Below are 15,372 nucleotides of genomic sequence, written 5' to 3' on the forward strand. Positions count from 1 at the left end.
CAATGTAAGGCCGTATTTTGGATCTGGAAATACAATAGTGTTTGGAGCTTACAGATTAATTGAGCTTATAGTTTAAATGACAAGAAATAAAAACAATCTTAGGGAAGAAAAACAAAGCTGGAGATACCATACTCCCTGATTTCAAACTATACTACAAAGCGACAGTAATCAAAACTATATGGTATCAGCAAAAAAACAGACATAGATCCATGGAAAAGAATAGATCAGTGTAAAAGAATAGAGAGCCCATAAATAAACTCAAGTCTATGTGGTCAATTCATTTATGCCAAAGGAGCAGAGAATATACGGTGGAGAGAAGACAGTCTCTTCATTCATAAATGATGTTGGAAAAAATGGACAGGTATGTTCAAAAGAATGAAACTAGGCCACTTTCTCACACCACATATAAAGATAAATCCAAAGGGGATTAAAGACATAAACATCAGACCTGAACCCATAAAACTCCCAGAAGAAAGCACAGGGAATATGCTCTTTGCTATCAGTCATCGAGTTTCTTTTTGTATCTATCACCTCACATAAGGGCATCAAAAGTGAAAATAAACAAACGGAACTGCATTAAACTGAAAGACTTCTGAACAAGAAAGAAAATCATCAACAATATGAAAAGGCAAACAACTGGATGGGAGAAGATGTTTGCAAGTAAATATCTAATAAGAGGTTAATATACAAATGTAAGTTTCCCAGGTGGTGCTAGTGGTAAAGAACCTGTCTGCCAATGAGGGAGACACGTAAGAGATGTGCGTTTGAACCCTCGGTGGGGGCTTCCCTTGTGGCTCAGCTGGTAAAGAATCCACCTGCAATGCAGGAGACCTGGGTTCAATCCCTGGGTTGGGAAGATCCCCTGGAGAAGGGAAAGGCTACCCGCTCCAGCATTCTGGCCTGGAGAATGCCATGGACCGAGGAGCCTGGAGGGCTGCAGTCCATAGGGTCATAAAGAGTTGGACAAGACTGAAGCAACTTAGCAAGCATACATGCATCTAAAATGTATATATAAAAGTATAAATAACTCACAAAATTCAATATGAAAAAACAAACAAGTTTATTAAAAAATAGGCAGAGGACCTGAACCTTTACCAAGGAAGACATACAGATGGCCAACAGATACATGAAAACATAATAACTATCACAATTCATCAGGGAAATGCACATAAAAACTACAGTGTGCAATCACTCATACTTATGATGGTGACTATTATCAAAAAGACAAAAATAACAAGTATTGGCAAGTGAAAGTCGCTCAGTCATGTCAGACTCTTTATGATCCCATGGCCTGTATAGTCCATGGAATTCTCCAGGCCAGAATACTGGAGTGGATAGCCTTTCCCTTCTCCAAGGGATCTTCCCAACCCAGTCTTTCCCAATCGAATCCAGGTCTCCTGCATTGCAGGTACATTCTTTACCAACTGAGCTATGAGCAAGGATGTAGAGAAAAGGGAACTCTCTTGCACTGTTGGTGAGAATGTAAATGAAAAACATTATGAAGTTTCCTCAAAAATGAATAGATCTAGCAAACCAATTCTAGATGTTTACTCAGAGACAAGATGCTAATTAGAAAATAACTATCAGTTCAGTTCAGTCGCTCAGTCATGTCCGACTCTTTTCGACCCCATGAATTGCAGCATGCCAGGCCTCCCTATCCATCACCAACTCCCAGAGTTCACTCAGACTCACGTCCATCAAGTCAGTGATGCCATCCAGCCATCTCATCCTCTGTCCTCCCCTTCTCCTCCTGCCCCCAACCCCTCCCAGCATCAGAGTCTTTTCCAATGAGTCAACTCTTCACATGAGGTGGCCAAAGTACTGGAGTTTCAGCTTTAGCATCATTCCTTCCAAAGAAATCCCAGGGCTGATCTCCTTCAGAATGGACTGGTTGGATCTCCTTGCAGTCCAAGGGACTCTCAAGAGTCTTCTCCAACACCACAGTTCAAAAGCATCAATTCTTTGGCACTCAGCCTTCTTCACAGTCCAACTCTCACATCCATACATGACCACAGGAAAAACCATAGCCTTGACTAGACAAACCTTTGTTGGCAAAGTAATGTCTCTGCTTTTCAATATGCTATCTAGGTTGGTCATAACTTTCCTTCCAAGGAGTAAGCGTCTTTTAATTTCATGGCTGCAGTCACCATCTGTAGTTATTTTGGAGCCCAGAAAAATAAAGTAAGTCACTGTTTCCACTGTTTCCACATCTATTTCCCATGAAGTGATGGGACCGGATGCCATGATCTTCATTTTCTGAATGTTGAGCTTTAAGCCAACTTTTTCACTCTCCACTTTCACTTTCATCAGGAGGCTTTTGAGTTCCTCTTCACTTTCTGCCATAAGGGTGGTGTCATCTGCATATATGAGCTTATTGATATTTCTCCTGGCAATCTTGATTCCAGCTTGTGTTTCTTCCAGTCCAGCGTTTCTCATGATGTACTCTGCATATAAGTTAAATAAACAGGGTGACAATATATAGCCTTGACGTACTCCTTTTCATAGTTGGAACCAGTCTGTTGTTCCATGTTCAGTTCTAACTGTTGCTTCCTGACCTGCATGACTACTGTCAAATACTAGAGTTGTTCCTCCCTGTGAGGAAGAAATTCCAGCATGGTACTTTTCTGAGACGTCCCTTGGCCTAATAAATGAGTGGGCAGAAAATCTCAGGAGGATATGGTGTGTGTCTCTCAAAGGACCTGAGCAAAAATCTAGTGATTGCGGAAGCCTGATCATATAAGTTAACTGAATGATCTCCCAGTTTTTATTCCAGAAAACTTATAAGGTTTAATCGAATCAGTGATTTTCATCCAGTGCTACACCTGGTCTTACCAACAAGTGTACAAGCTAGCTGATGTAAGTCAGAAAAACCAGGCTGATAAATCTGAATGACGATGTTAGACTCGTCAGCAAATCTGTGAGAACATTTGATAACTTTGAAAAAACCTTTGCCTATGGCTCACAGTTAAGCATTAGTCAGGGCGTGTAAGAAAGTAAGGACTTAGCTTCGAGGTCCTCAGAAAGCTACGTTTTAAGAGATATGTTCTGATAAGTTCAGTAGGAAAAGATGTGGGGAGAATTTCAACCAAAAAAGGCAACTTGAATGAGAGACCAGTGTGGGGAAGCTGAGAGCTTGGGGGAGGTATAGGCAGTGTAAGAGAAAGGAGAAAGATTGCTGTGCGCACAGGTCCAAGGGGGAAGAGCTGGAAGTTTCGGGAGCCATTTCCTCTTTCCTTCCTCTTTTATCTTGGTTAAACTTAAAATTTTATTTTGCAGAGAAGCAAGTTTAGACTCCTGATGACATCGAGAGGACTCAAAATACCAATCGAAATAAGCATTCCATCAAGTTCTGGACATTTTTGAGCAGTTATAGTCCAATTGTTGACTTAAAACTCAACATTCAGATAACGAAGATCATGGCATCAGGTCCCATCACTTCTGGGAAATAGATGGGGAAACAGTGGAAACAGTGTCAGACTTTATTTTTGTAGCTCCAAAATCACTGCAGATGGTGACTGCAGCCATGAAATTAAAGGATGCTTACTCCTTGGAAGGAAAGTTATGACCAACCTAGATAGCATATTGAAAAGCAGAGACATTACTTTGCCAACAAAGGTCCGTCTAGTCAAGGCTATGGTTTTTCCTGTGGTCATGTATGGATGTGAGAGTTGGACTGTGAAGAAGGCTGAGTGCCAAAGAATTGATGCTTTTGAACTGTGGTGTTGGAGAAGACTCTTGAGAGTCCCTTGGACTGCAAGGAGATCCAACCAGTCCATTCTGAAGGAGATCAGCCCTGGGATTTCTTTGGAAGGAATGATGCTAAAGCTGAAACTCCAGTACTTTGGCCACCTCATGTGAAGAGTTGACTCATTGGAAAAGACTCTGATGCTGGGAGGGATTGGGGGCAGGAGGAGAAGGGGAGGACAGAGGATGAGATGGCTGGATGGCATCACTGACTCGATGGACTTTTGTCTGAGTGAACTCCTCCAGGAGTTAGTGATGGACAGGGAGGGCTGGCATGCTGCAATTCATGGGGTCACAAAGAGTCGGACACAACTGAGTGACTGAACTGAAGTGAACTGATAGTCCAATTTTGGGTTTTTGGAAAATTAATCTTGGGGATTTCAAAAGTTCCCCACAATGATTATCAGCATTCTAAACTGTCTTTGGTCAGGTCACTTAGTTTAGTTAGAAATACCCAAAAGGAGGGCTTTCAATTCTTAAATATAAAATCAGCTGGACACCCCATAGGGGAGACACCTTCAAAATACTTAGATAACTGAGACCCCATTTCTCAGAGGATTTTTGTTTTTTTATAGAGTAAAAAATCAATTTTTAGACAGCTCATACAGCTCAATTTAAACCACTTGCAAACTTAAATACTAGCTGATTTTTAAAAAACAGTTGGTCCCCTAGGAGCCAGGTCAAAGGCTTTCTTAGCTGATTTCCCAGAATATAGCCTCTTCCAACAGAATAAGCTAAAGGCTGAAAACCCAACACAGAATAGGCTAAAGGCTGAAACACCCGCACTGGGCTTTTTCACTTTTTCAGAGCTTTTTCAGTGAAAAAGCCCAGTTTCCAAAGATACGGGCTGCAGGTATTTTCACATAGCTTCACCCTCATGGGTCAGAGAGTGAAGAGTCCGCCTGCAATGCAGGAGACCCAGGTTCAGTCCCCAAGTCAGGAAGATCCCCTGGAGAAAGAAATGGCACCCCACTCCAGTGTTCTTGCCTGGAGAATCCCAGGGACAGCAGAGCCTGGTGGGCTGCCGTATGTGGGGTCACATGGGGTCGCACAGAGTCGGACACCACTGAAGCGACTTAGTAGTAGTAGAAGCGGTCAGATCTCAAAATCAGATTAAAGTACCACGTTAGTGCTTGCGTATAGAACAAGCCTTCAGCCAGAAGAGTGAAAACTTAAAATCAATCTCAGATGAAACCTGGAAAGCTTCACCAATATATTTTCCTTAGTAATTAAAGGAGAAAAAAAAAAAAAAAACCTGGAATGCTTCAAACACAAAGAAGGCATGAACTCAGGTCCAGGAGAAAGACGCACTTTCAAACTCCAGGGTCAATGAGAAAAACAGTGAGCAACAGTGGGTCCCACACCTGTTTGCTCACTGGTCCCAGAGTCTGCAGATCTTCTTTGCTCCCTACAAATGCTACAAAAATACTAACCAGAATAAACAGGCTACCAGATATATATATATATATATATATATTTTTTTTTTTTTTTTTTTTTAAGAAAACTGAATCACGTTCAAGTTCCTGCATGGCAAGGGAAAAAGAACGTATTTATAGAGAGGAAAAGGAATTTGGGAAGGCTAGAGTAAACACAGGGTTAGTGGCATTTCAAGGGCCGAGTCCAGCTTAGTGTGAGCACATACTTAAAAAAAAGGAGTTTGTGCCAAGGTGCCGTGGTGTTTCAATACTTTATTAAAAATAATGTTCAGAAATTCAGAATAAATATGATTTAAACACTTAGAAGATATGCAAAGTTTTTTATCCCATTATTTCTTCACTCACTCATTTGTTTGCTCTTTCATTTATATTTATGAGATGTCATTCGGTACTAATCATTTCCAGATTAAAAGACAAGCGTCCATCATTGTGAACTGTACAAGTCGTTCTCTTATGTGTGTTTCTGCCTGAGAAGGAGAAAATGTGTTTTATAATCCCAACCAAGCTGATAAGATTTATTTATATTTCTGACAGGTAGAATACATGCTGCCTTTTTTTTTGTATTTCCTTTGCTTAAATCTAGCAAATAATTTGTTTAAGAGACTTGCTTTTAGAACTTCAAATCTCCCAGTTATTCTGATGAGGCAAGTGTAGGAAATAGTTAACGAATCATTAATCATTTCATAATCATTCTATTAAATAGTATATTATAAAAAGTCATAAACTAGAATTAGTAAGATGTTATCAAATTCCTTTGAAAATACTATTTTTTGAGAATGGGCAACCATCCACTACATTATTAAGTTTATAACCTAAACACAGAGATACTGAAGAGTTCAGATCATTGATTTAATGACAGAAAATGAATTCTCCCAAATGATATTAATTTCTGAACTACGGTAGCTATTTTCCAAATTCAGGTCCCGTAACAAACTTGTTGTGCTTACACTGTGAAAATGAAATGGATTTTTTTAAACAAGCACATCATAATCTGTGCATCCAAGTATGTGTTACTACTGAAAATAGTCGTGTTAAAATATTTTCAATTTATTGCAAAAATGTTAGTATTCCTCCAAACATTTATTATAGCAGGACTAAATATAAGTCTCTATTTCTTCATATTGATCACTGAGGAAAGCTTTCGTATCTCTCCTTGCTATTCTCTGGAACTCTGCATTCAAATGGGTGTATCTTTCCTTTTCTCCTTTGCCTTTAACCTCTCTTCTTTTCCCAGCTATTTCTGAGGCCTCATCAGACAATCATTTTGCCTTTTTACATTTATTTTTCTTGGAATGGTCTTGATCACTGCCTCCTGTACAATATAAACAAATAAGAGTAGATCAGTCTAAATTGTTTCTGCTCATGAAGGAGACTACCAACAAAATGAAAAGGCAGATTATGGAATGAGAGAAAATAGTTGCAAACTGCATATCTAATAAGAGGTTAACATCAAAAAATGCAAGGAACTCCTACCACACAAAGCAAAAAACAAACCAGTTAGGGCATGAATAGACATTTTTCTGAATCAGACATACAAGTGGCCAACAGGTATATGAGAAGGTGCTCAACATCACTAATCATCAGGAAATACAAGTCAAAATCACAATGAAGTATCACCTCACACCTGTTAGAATGGCTGTCATCAAAAGGGCAGGAGATAAATACTGGCAAAGATGCAGAGCACACTATTAGAGGGAGTGTAAACTGGTACAGCCACAGTGAGAACAGTATGGCGTTTCCTGGAAAAAGTAAAAGTGAAAGTCACTCAGTCATGTCCGCCTCTTTGTGACCCCATGGAGTATACAGTCCATGAAATTCTCCAGGCCAGAATACCGGAGTAGGTAGCCTTTCCCTTCTACGGGGATCTTCCTAACTCATTGCAGGAGGATTCTTTACCAGCTGATTTCCTTAAGGTAGTAAATATAGGACTATGATATGATCCAGCAATCCCACTTCTGGGCTTCCAAAGGAGACTTTCCAGGTGGTGCTCTTGGCAATGCAGGAGATGCAAGAGACGCAGGCTTAATCCCTGGGTCAGGAAGATCCCCTGGAGGAAGGCATGACAACCCACTCCAGTATTCTTGCCTGGAGAATCCCAGACCTAGGAGCTTGGCAGGCTACAGTCCGTGGGGTTGCAAAGAGTCAGACACAACGGAGCGACTGAGCACACTCAGGAAAAATTAATAATCTTTTCACCAAATACAGTGTAATACACTGGAAAATGATTTTCCTCAAGAAGGGAAGGACAAGCCTTTCACTTCTAGGTTTTGCTTTTCTGCAGTTGTACCTGCTTCCATTACAAACTTCATATGTCAGTAAAGCAAGAATAATGTACAATTCAAACTTAGGGCTCCAGCTTCCCAACTACATATCTTTATAAGCAGCACAGAAATAATGAGTGGCAGTATATGAACCCGTTTCTAATTTCAGACTAGACAATGAACTAGGTTGGTTATAATTACAATAAAAACTTGATGTTGTACATATAGTAACCTACAATATTTTCCCTTTTCTGTTTGGTTGGCACATGAAATTTTTATGTTCAATTTTTGGATAAAATGGTCCAAATCTATTCTATGAAAAGTCTGTTGCTGTTTAGTTGGTCAGCTGTGTCGGACTCTTGCAACCCGACGGACTGTATCCCAGCAGACTCCTCTGTCCATGGAATATCCCAGGCAAGAATATGGAGTGGGTTGCCATTTCCTTCTCCGGGAGATCTTCCAACCCAACGATTGACCCCACGTCTCCAGCACTGGCAAGTGGATTCTTTAGCACTGAGCCACCAGGGAAACCATTATGAAAGAAAGGTCAATGTCGGTGCTTTTAAAATTTTTTTATATGCATACTAATCACTTAGGGATTGTGCTAAAATATATGTTTTATACAGCATGTCTAAGTAAAGGTTTGGGTTCTGCATTTCTAGCAAGCTCCCAGGTGAGGCTGATGCTGTTCTTCAAAGAGTTCTAACTGCATAACCCACGTTCTGGCCTTATTACCTAAGTCTGGCGAAATACAGGCTAGTCAGAAACATCTCGAATTCAGATTTCACCAAGCTTCGGAGGAACTTTCTAATAGATAGACGATGTTTCCGTAGATGTGGGAGATAGGGATATGTCTGTCTAAACAGATCCTCAGGTGGTGCTAATGGCCAGCCAGGTTTGGGAACCACGGCCTCATTACAGTTTAAACAAATGTGACAACACCGGAATAGTCGCATAAAACCCAGATAGCAAGTCAGCGTGTCTCTGTTTACCACAGAATAAAAAGGTCCAGTCTTCCACACCATCAGTTCTCTTTATGAGCTTTGAACTCCCATAAAAGAATTAAATGAAGTCCTTAGACACTTGATGTGAAGGAAATAACATTACTTTCCAAGCAGAAAATGAACAAAGTACCCGGGTACATGTTTGTTTTAAAGGCACTTGACTCCAGAGCAGGATGTGCTGTAATCTCCCCTGAAATGGACAGACGATGCAGTTCCCAAGCCAATTATTTTCATTTTAATCCAAGGCTTTAAAAGAGTCAAGAGTTTAAAATGTATTAGCATGTGTCACTCTAAGCTAGGTGAGAAAACGAATTTGCAAGTATCTTTCTCTAACCAGGGTTTTTTAATCACCTCTGTTTCCTTTAGGAGGATGTATTCCAGGACTTCAGAAGAGCTTTGTGATTGAAGTCAGTTTTATAATGCTAAAATGGCTAATAAGCCAAATTAGCTTGTACAGAATTGACTCACTGACTGTAATATTCATATTATTTTGAATAATAACACATACCAATTTTGAATGCCTAAAATATACTAGGCTCTAGGCTAAAAATATTGTACTCACATAAATAAGCAAATATAGAACTAAGAGCTATTGCAAAATTACCAATATTGGAAGCATTTTGTAAATAAGGAAAACGGAGGCTGGAGAAGCTGCCCATCTTGTGCCGTGTGTGTTACCCGCTCAGTTGTGTCCGACTCTTTGTGACCCCACTGCCTGCAGCCCGCCAGGCTCCTCTGTCCATGGGGATTCTCCAGGCAAGAGTACTGGAGTGAGTTGCCATACCCTCCTCCATGGGATCTTCCCAACCCCGGGATTGAACCCAGGTCTCCTGCATTGCAGGCAGATTCTTTACCATCTGAGCCACCAGGGAAGCCCTTATTTTAATCCATACCTATGTACATCGATGGTGACTGCAGCCATGTAATTAAAAGATGCTTACTCCTTGGAAGAAAAGTTATGACCAACCTAGATAGCATATTGAAAAGCAAAGACATTACTTTGCCAACAAAGGTCCGTCTAGTCAAGGCTATGGTTTTTCCTGTGGTCATGTATGGATGTGAGAGTTGGACTGTGAAGAAGGCTGAGCACCGAAGAATTGATGCTTTTGAACTGTGGTGTTGGAGAAGACTCTTGAGAGTCCCTTGGACTGCAAGGAGATCCAGCCAGTCCATTCTGAAGGCGATCAGCCCTGGGATTTCTTTGGAAGGAATGATGCTAAAGCTGAAAGTCCAGTACTTTGGCCACCTCATGCGAAGAGTTGACTCATTGGAAAAGACTCTGATGCTGGGAGGGATTGGGGGCAGGAGGAGAAGGGGACGAGAGGATGAGGTGGCTGGATGGCATCACCGACTCGATGGATGTGAGTCTGAGTGAACTCCGGGAGTTGGTGATGGACAGGGAGGCCTGGCATGCTGCGATTCATGGGGTGACAAAGAGTCGGACACGACTGAGCAACTGAACTGATCTGAACTGAATGTACATTGTATGCAGAAAATATAAATTCCACTATGACTTTCAAAAATCTGTGAATTGATAAAGCAGAAGTGGAGTCCACTCCAACTTCATAAAATTAAAGAACTGTCATAGCATCAGTGACCCCAGCTTTTAAGAAACCAGGGAAGCCGTTTTCTCTGTGCCAGGACACGAAAGGATACAGACCCTTTAAGACAGGAAGCCTAGTGTTGTTGCTTCACTTCAACTTTTAAGTTAGATCCCAAATTACAGCCTATCATATAAATAGACTTCCAAATGAAAAAATGCTCATAACCACTACTCACTGTGTTACCAGGAGGAAGAGTTCCACCAGCTTAGAGCAGCTGGGGGAGCCTGGCAGGAAACGTACAAAGTTGTGTGGGAAAGTCTCTGCAGAAGTGGTAAGTAGGACCAACCAGGGAGAATACCCCAAGGAAGAGATCTCCATGCTGATAAAATACAATTTCTGAAGGTATGTCTGAGGCTTGTTAACACTGCTAAAGGGACTTAGAAGGAAGGGTTCCAGAAAGACTACCTTGGGAAGAGACAGGGACACACTTTGGTAAGCTGATGCAGTGCTGTTTAGAGGTATCACCTGCTAGCAAATGAAAAAGAAGAATAGAAACAGTTGAGAGTATGATCCCATTAAAACAGATTTTAAAAATCAGAGCAATTCTGACTGCAAAAAAGCACCCTATACTAAATAAAGTGCTCTTGACATAGCAGTGGAAAGAATCTTTGAAAGGAGAAAAATGACCAGAAATAAAGATAAAAGGAATTAGAGACAAAAACGATATAAATAAAAGTCATACGAAGATTGTTGCATCAGCTTCCTCGGGTGGTGAGACCAAAACTACAGACTGCGTGGCTCATAACAACAGAACTTCTGGTCTCTTAGTTCTGGAAACCGGAAGTGCAAAACCAGGGGGTCATTAGGGCTGCGCTTCTTCTGAAATCTTTTGGGGAATCCTTCCTTGCTTCTTCCTAGCTCCTAGCAATTTGCATGTAATCTTAGCTTTTCCTTAGCTTTTAGCTGCAGAGAAGGCAGTGGCAACCCATTCCAGTACTTTTGCCTGGAAAATCCCATGGACGGAGGAGCCTGGAAGGCTGCAGTCCATGGGGTCTCTAGGAGTCGGACACGACTGAGCGACTTCACTTTCACTTTTCACTTTCGTGCACTGGAGAAGGAAATGGCAACCCACTCCAGTGTTCTTGCCTGGAGAATCCCAGGGATGGGGGAGCCCGGTAGGCTGCCATCTATGGGGTCGCACAGAGTCGGACACGACTGAAGCGACTTAGCAGCAGCAGCAGCTTTTAGCTGTGTTAAACTCCAATCCCAATCTTAATTGACTTGAAAGAAATGGCGTTCTCTGAGTGTGTCTCTGTCTTCACACTGCTGTCTTCTTATAAAAAAAAAATCAGTCATATTTGATTAGGGACCCACTGTACTTTAGCAAGACCTTATCTTAAATAATTACATCTGCCCTGACCTTATTTCCCTGTAAGTTCATATTCTATGGTACTCGGGGTTTGGACCTCAGCATAGCTTTCTTGGTGGGGAGGGTATAATTCAACTTACAAAATCATATATATGTATATGTGTATTTTTCTCTGAAGAGGAAATCTAAAACAATTAAATACAAGTATCTAAAACCATGAGGAGGAAATGGCAACCCATTCCAGTATTCTTGCCTGGAAAATTCCATGGACAGAGGAGGAGTCTGCCAGGCTACCCATGGGGTCTCAAAGAGTCACACACAATTAAGGAAACAATTCCATTGACCATTGCAATGGAAAGAATAAAATACTTAGGAATATATCTACCTAAAGAAACTAAAGACCTATATATAGAAAACTATAAAACACTGGTGAAAGAAATCAAAGAGGACACTAATAGATGGAGAAATATACCATGTTCATGGATTGGAAGAATCAATATAGTGAAAATGAGTATACTACCCAAAGCAATTTATAGATTCAATGCAATCCCTATCAAGCTACCAACGGTATTCTTCACAAAGCTAGAACAAATAATTTCACAATTTGTATGGAAATACAAAAAACCTCGAATAGCCAAAGCTATCTTGAGAAAGAAGAATGGAACTGGAGGAATCAACCTACCTGACTTCAGGCTCTATTACAAAGCCACAGTTATCAAGACAGTATGGTACTGGCACAAAGACAGAAATATTGATCAATGGAACAAAATAGAAAGCCCAGAGATAAATCCACGGACATATGGACACCTTGTCTTTGACAAAGGAGGCAAGAATATACAATGGATTAATGACAATCTCTTTAACAAGTGGTGCTGGGAAAACTGGTCAATCACTTGTAAAAGAATGAAACTAGAACACTTTCTAACACCATACACAAAAATAAACTCAAAATGAATTAAAGATCTCAACGTAAGCATTTTTAAGCTGCTGATACTCATTCCTTATTGTATGTTGTCAGATGAGGAAACTGTTCAGTTCTGGTACATAAAGATGAGTAATATAAACTGAAATCTATAATTTTAAGGGCTTAACATGACTTTGATAAGAAGCTGGAACAATTCACTGAATGGATATAATGAATTACAGTATATATGTATGATTGCTTTTAAAATTATTATTTTTTCTTTTGTTAAATCATGTAAATTCCTAAATCCTTTTGCACTGATGTGTTAAAACCTAATTGTACATTGAGTTAAGACAATCTTTTATAATTTACCTTTTGTTTTCAATGATCTTGAAATGTTAAAGCATGGTATTCTATGCAACTAGTTTTTCTTTGAGGTTGACACTGTATTTTTTCATTGATTGAGTGTAGATTTTCACACCCAGCAGGGTTCTCACACGGTGCATAATTGGTAGATGCATGTACTTGTGTTTTGTGTAATTGCTGAAGTGCAATGATGTAAAAAGTGGATTCACCTGTTTTTAAAAATAAAACTGATAAAAGGTGTTGGGGAAAAAAAAAAGAGTCACACACAACTGAGCACACACATACACATCTAAAATCATAATTCAAAATTCAAGAAATTTTCAGGAATTAAAAATGGTGTATATACACTACAAGCAGATACATGGTAAATGATGTGGTAAAATGACAATAATGTTAACTCTGATGAAAAAAAAAAAAGCTACTTAGAAAGAAAATTATCTTGCACACATAAGCACATTGAACTCCAGGAATAGTCACACAATATCTACTAGATACTCAAAGCAATGAGTGTACACATTACATTTTCATCTAGCCTAGATGAACTTAAGTACCAAAATAATTTGGAAAATGCAGAATGGAGGAATATTGTACCCATGTGTTCTTCTTGAAGAATTTCCTACAAGAAATCTCCACTCAACCAATAAATAACTGGAGAAACTTCATTAAAATAGCTGATGGTGAGCAGTGGATTTATTTAACTAGAGGTCTAACATTAAAACAAAATTGGGGATTGGTGTTTTCAAAAAATACCCACAAAATCTTTGATATCCCTCTTTTTAAGAGGCCTGACTCTTCCTACTGGGTGAGATCTGGACTTAGTGAATCCCTAGAAAAAGAAAACAAAACCCAAAAAGCAGAAGTGATGATATGTGACTTCGGAGAGTAGGTCATAAAAAAAAAGAAAACCATGCCTTTCTCTTTCTCTCTTTTCTCACTCACTCTTGGAAAACCACTGCCATGTCATGAGGATACTCAGACAGCCCTGTGGAAAGGTCCATGTGATAAGGAAATAAGCCTACTGTCAAAAGCCAGCCAGCCGTTAAGGCTTCCTGCCAACAGCCCTGTAAGTAAGCCATCTTTGAATCAGAAGTTTCAACCTGGTCAAGCCTTCAGATGACTTCAGCCCTAGCCAACATGCTGAGTGTAACCTCAAAATAGCACTCAACACAGAATCGAGTTAATTCACTCATGGATTTAAAAGCTACGTGGATAACAAAATTTTGTTGTTTGAAGTTACTAACTTTTGGGTAATTTGTTACATAGCAGTAGACAGCAATTACAAGTATCCACAACTATTAAGTCGAGTGCTCTCAAAGTTGTTGCTCAGTAGCTCAGTTGTGTCTGACTCTGCGACCCCAGGGACTGCAGCACGCCAGGCTTCCCTGTCCATTACCATCTCCCAGAGTTTGCTCAAGTTCATGTCCATTGAGTCAGTGATACTATCTAACCATCTTATCCTCTGCTGCCCCCTTCTCCTTTAGCCTTCAATCTTTCCCAGCACCAGGGACTTTTCCTATAAGTTGGCTCTTCGCATCAGGTAGACAAAGGATTGGAGCTTCAGCTTTAGCATCAGTCTTTCAATAAATATTCAAGGTTGGTTTTCCTTTAGGATTGACTGGTTGGATCTCCTTGCAGTGCAAGGAACTCTCAAGAGTCTTCTCCAGCACCACAATTCAAAAGCAACAGTTCTTTGGTGCTCAGCTTCCCTGGTGGCTCAGAGGTTAAAGCGTCTGCCTGCAATGCAGGAGACCTGGGCTCGATCCCTGGGTCGGGAAGATCCTCTGGAGAAGGAAATGGCAACCCACTCCAGTATTCTTGCCTGGAGGATCCCACGGACAGAGGAGCCTGGTGGGCTACAGTCCACGGGGTCACAAAGAGTTGGACATGATTGAGCGACTTCACTTTCACTTTGACTTTCATTATGGTCCAACTCTCACATCCATACATGACTACTGGAAAAACCATAGCTTTGACTGTACAGACTTTTGTCACCAAAGGGATGTCTTTGCTTTTCAGTACACTGTCTAGGCTTGCCATAGCTTTCCTAGCTCACATAGCAGACAAATGAAAATGTTGGTGTGGGTCAGGAACCTCGCAGAGGGAAAATCTGGAAAGACTTAAAGGAGATGGTTAGTGAAAGTCTAGAGTGCTTTGAGTAGGCTGTGAGTAGAAGTCTATACTTTGAAGAGGCTGCTGGTGAAAGTTGAAGGGACTTGAGGAAGACATGATTGGAAATGGAAGGAAAGGAAATCCGTGTTCTGCAGTGACAGAAAGTTGAGCGTTACTTTGACTTGCCTTTATGTAGAAATTAGAAAATGTACCTAATTAATTACATGATCTAGCAAAGGCTTAACCATAATATTAAAATTGCCATTTGGCTTATTCTTTTTTTTTATTTTTGCCACTTTATTTTTTTTTAATTAAAGTGTATTTGCTTTACAGAATTTTGTGGTTTCCTGTCAAACATCACAAATCAGCCAGAGGTACACCCATGTCTCCTCCCTCCCAAACCTCCCTTTGATCTCCCTCCCCCTCCCATCCCTCTAGGTTGTCACAGAGCCCCTGTTTGAGTTCCCATACAGCAAATTCCCTTTGGCTATCTATCTTACATATGGTATGTAAGTTTCCCTGTTACACTCTCCATACATCTCACCCTCTCCACCTCCCCTCTCCCATGTCCTTAGGTCTGCTCTCTATGTCTGTTTCTCCACTGCTGCCCTGAAAATAAATTCATCAGTACCATC

Source organism: Bos grunniens, chromosome 14 (genome assembly GCF_055505025.1).
Source record: "Bos grunniens cultivar Pamir isolate PY7600 chromosome 14, Bosgru_T2T1.0, whole genome shotgun sequence".
NCBI lineage: Eukaryota > Metazoa > Chordata > Mammalia > Artiodactyla > Bovidae > Bos > Bos grunniens.